The sequence below is a fragment of the Lissotriton vulgaris genome, unplaced genomic scaffold (genome assembly GCF_964263255.1).
Source record: "Lissotriton vulgaris unplaced genomic scaffold, aLisVul1.2 SCAFFOLD_465, whole genome shotgun sequence".
Classification (NCBI taxonomy): domain Eukaryota; kingdom Metazoa; phylum Chordata; class Amphibia; order Caudata; family Salamandridae; genus Lissotriton; species Lissotriton vulgaris.
The window spans coordinates 229,726-234,716 of record NW_028241222.1 but is presented as its reverse complement, the minus strand read 5'-3'; positions in this window follow the sequence as shown (position 1 = coordinate 234,716).

The window sequence follows — 4,991 nt, the reverse complement described above, 5'->3', positions numbered from 1 at the left end:
GGCTCTGGGTTTATCACAGACTATTCCACTCAATAGCCCGGTAAATGAAATCAAGGTGGCCTCATGGAATATTGCAGGATTGAGGGGTCGGTTGGATAATGACGACTGGGTAGACTTCATTGTCACATACGACATCGTCGTTTTTCAGGAAACTTGGTCAATCGTTCCCCTATTTAGGGAAGGCTACCTGAACTATCACAAACCGGCTACACAGGGCCCACGGGTTAGGGCTTCGGGAGGTCTCACTGTATGGGTCAGAAACTCCCTGGGTTTCCGTGTTAAGGAAACCCTGGTGGAGAATGCTGACCTCCTCTGTATTAACCTGAGTAAGGACAACTGCAAGGACATCATCCTAATTAACATCTACGCCCGAGGTTGTCAGGGTGGGAGGAAGCAACCAATCCTTAATGACCTTGAACATCTCCTGAACAAGCACAAAGGTGATCATCTTGTCGTAGTGGCAGGTGATCTGAATTGCTCATTCAAGCCCATCCTTAGTCTGGCTGAAGATGTGGAGACTGATGAAGATACTGCCTGGAATATCCCCCCGCTAGCTATAAGTAAGGGTGTCAGGGGCACGGAGGCTGCCCTCCACTGGCTGGGTCTCTGCCTGGAGTGGGGGCTTCGGGCAGTGAATGGCCGCACTCCGTCGGACAAGCTAGGGAAATCTACCTTTGATAATGGGATTAGTGCAAGTCGCATTGACTATATATTGGTCAATATAGAATCCTGGTCACATGTGATGGATATGGTAGTAGAGACCAGGCCTGAGAGTGATCATAACCCCCTCTCTTTGGGGCTCAGGGTACCTGGACTGGGTGGTCTCCTAATAGAAACAGCCTGCACAACGCCTGATTTAGTCCTGTGCGATAATAGAAGACGGGTCAAATGGACTAGGGTCATAGCGGACCCAGAGCTTATCTGTAAAATAGAGGAGTTGGTCCTAGACACAAGGAGCAGGATGACTGTATTATCCCCCCTGGATGGAGCCGATTCCTCTACCATCGATCTTCATGAGAAGTGTTTTGCGGCACTTAAAAATCTTCTTACTAGGCCATCTAAAAATAAGAAAGACAAACCACATAAAAGATGGTATAATAAGCACTGCAGAGAAGCCCACAGCAAACTAATAGCAGCTGTTAAAACCAGGATAACCCCTGATATCAGGGAAGCTAGGCAGTTTTATAAACACACTCTTTGAGCAGCTAAGAGGGACTGGGACGATTCTTACTGGTTAGATCTCCTTAAAGCCTGTGAGTCATCTAACCAAGTAAGATTTTGGGAGATAGTTAGACGGGGCAGGAACTCGGACTCCCAAATACCAGTAAACCATGTTTCAGCTCTGGATTGGGTGGAATTTTTCTCTGCCCAATTTAAAGATACAAACGCCGAACAGGAACTGGCAACCGAGCCTGCAGTGGGGATAATACCAATATTTTATGGGGATAGGCTCACATTTTCCGCTTCAGACACGGTACATGCCCTAGGGTCTGTCCAGTCTGGTAAAGCCCCAGGTCTAGACGCCATACCAACGGACCTTTTTAAACTGAACCTAGATTTATAGGTCCCATACATTACAACACTAGCAAACTCTATTGCAGCAGGGGCTAGGATACCTCAATCCTGGAAAGGTGCTGAGATACTTCCAGTATATAAGAAAGGGGATCGATCATTACCTAATAACTATCGCCCCATAAGCCTGATCGACTCTATTCAAAAAATTGTATCAAGAATGGCCTTAACAAGAATTCAGGGGTGGATCGAGCAGAACAATATACTCTCCCCTATGCAGGCAGGGTTTAGATCAGGCACCAGCACCTTAGATCAGGTGTTCCGACTTACCATGCTTTATTGGAAGGTGGTTTTCTTGGGCGGTGGGGTTATCTATGCCGCATTTGTTGATCTTAGGTCGGCTTTCGACTTAGTTCCTAGGGCAAAACTATGGGAAGCCCTCAGACTTATGGGTTTCCCCATAGAACTCCTGGAACTAGTCAGGCGCCTACATGAGGATAATTTCACCCTGGTAAGGTGGGGGAGACAGGGCCAGGTGACCAACGGCTTCCCTGTCCAACGAGGGTTGCGCCAGGGCTGCGTGTTGGCCCCCACCCTGTTTCTCCTTTTCATCAACCAGGTAGTTGCATTTTTTACTAACACGCAAACAGATGCACCTACCCTGGGCGGATCTAAATATCCTATGTTAATATTCGCCGACGATACCCTGCTCCTTTCCAAAACCCGGAGCGGGTTACAGGCAGCCCTGAATAGGTTTGCTGAGTTTTGTAAGAACAATGATCTGCAGATCAACGCTGACAAAACCAAATTTATGGTTTTCAACAAAAATAAACCAATCAAAAGTTCGGTTACTCTGAACGGTGCACCAATTGAACAGGTCAAGGTCATGACATATTTGGGCGTGACTCTTGATCATCAACTTAGTTGGAACCCCCAGTTGGAGGCTCTAAAACTTAAATTTGTCCGCCTTACGGGATGTTTACTGCAGGAGCAAAAAAAATCCCTGACCAAACGCATTATACCAGCGCTAAAAATTTATGAGGCCAAGGCTAATGCTGCTACCCTGTATGGAGCTGACATATGGGGCTATAAGGACTTGTCAGCATTGACCACAGCACAGAATAGGTTTCTAAGGAACTTGGTTGGGCTTCCACAATCCTCACCAATAAAACCACTGCTCTTAGATCTAGGTTGCAGACCTCTGGACGAGATGGCGCAGTATCGTCTCGTGGCACTCTGGCGTCGCCTCTGGACGACTCCAGAGCTTAGCCTCTTCGCCCATGAATTGGTTGAGGTCAAATCTTTGTGGGGTGCTCATAGAATTCCATGGCTCCGGGAAGTGAAACAAACATTGTATATAATGGGCCTCTCTGAGCTGTGGTCATATCCTGAATGCTCCAGGTTTTCATCAAAACAAGAGCTTAAGGATCTTTTCAGGGCTGCAAAAAAAGCTACGCTGGTCACTCATTCTTCGGACAATAGTCTAACTGGACTTTTTTTAACACATAAGGTAACACCGTCCCTTGAGCCCTATTGCGATTTGATTTGCAAAACCCTAGACCGTAAACTGTATCATCAGTTTCGGGTAGGTACATTGCCCATCAACTCCTTCACTACGAAGTGGGCGAAGAACGCAAGCAATAAATGTTTCTTTTGTCCCGACCAGGTAGAAAGCATTGGCCATCTGTTTTTTGCATGCCCAGCATATCGATCCCCTCGATTGAAATGGCTGAAGCCTTTATGTATAACCTTGAACTGTGGGGGACATCGTGAAGCCCTGCTGAAATGACGTGATACACGAACTGAAATGTCTGTGATTTGCGTAGCCAAATTTCTGGGGTGGGTGTGGCTGATCCGTTCAAAGAAATTGAAATTGCTTTTAAATTAATTGTCATGAAATGATCGTATATTGATTGTTGCTATACTTTTTTTATTATATAATTTGTGGGCATGTTTGAAGTAGCTTTTCTTCTTTTTTTTTAAAATATTATGTAATGTATGTCGTCTTTTATGAATTTTATTCGAAATAAAGACATAATGAAATGATGAAACATATGATATGGGACTGCCCGCAGGTGAAGGGAATATGGGACAGAGCCACAGGTCATAGGCAATCTGCACTAGGGAAAATGCTCACACTGACGCCCCGATTGGACTTACTTAATATATGGGAAGACACAGACCTTACTGAAACAGAGAAGCAGTGTGCGAAGCTAGGTTTCACGCTAATTAAGAGAGAAATAGCGAGGGGCTGGGGAGGTGTGGTATCACCGGCAGTGGCAGTATGGCAGAAAGAGCTCGACAGATGTATGATAGCTGAGAAGGAAGTGTTTATAGCCAGGGGGTGCCCGAAGAAGTGGCATAGGAAGTGGTCCAGGTGGAATTCATATAGAGAAAAGATATGTGTTTCGCCTGTGGTGGAATTGGAAATACGAAGACGAAGGGACGGAGAGAACATTGTTTAAGTTATATGTTATTCCAGCCTTGGTCCCAAGTATGGTGCTAAATGTAACTTGCAAGTGTAATATCTGAATATTGGATGTGTAGTCTGTCATGTAATTTCTCAATAAACATATATAAAAAAAAAGATTTGGACTGGATGGAAAGTCTTCACTTATCAATGCTGGGAAGATGTAATGTTCTAAAAATGAACATTTTGCCAAAGGTTCTCTATTTTTTTAGGGCAGTTCCACTTGAGATTACAAGGAAACAGATGCAGAGATTGCAATCTATCTGCAATAGCTTTCTGTGGGCACAAGGGAAGATGTGGCGAGCAAGGAAATTTATGACCCTTCCGTGTGATAGAGGGGGTTGGGCAGTTCCTAATTTCCAGTTCTACTACTGGGCATGTTTATTGCAGCATATTGGAATTTTACTGGTTGGGACTAATGATGAAAGCGTAGGGGATGTGCCTCATGTTTTCCAGTTGTTAATAGGCCCAATGGCAGAGAGAACTTTCTTTAAAATCCTCGAGCCCAGCTACTATAGAAAAAAAACGTTTTAAGGGGCTCCAGGCTGCCCATAGGCCTGGCTTCAAATAAGAAGACAGTTGAACATAGGTAGGATTAACCACTATACCCCCACGGATGCGACATCCTTACTTCCAGCTATCTTCCTAGATGGTATTATGAACAGATGGAGAAGTAAAGGAATTAGAACCCTGGGCCATTTAACGGATAGCAATGGTATTAAGACATACACCTTATTGATGGCTAACTATGATCTTCCCAAATCAGAATGTTTCAAATACTTACAGATTCGAGACTTTCTGTGTAGAAGGAGGGATATCTCATGCTTAGCCGAGAAAAGCAAGCTATTAGAAACTGTGAAGGGCCGGGGAAAAATTGGGAGCATATACCAGGCACTTATGGAATTACAAAAGGATGATGTTGAGCCACAAAATGCTGAATGGAACACTAGACTATTGGTAGAGGGCAATATTCTACAAGAATATATTGTTTTAGCCGATAAACTTCTAA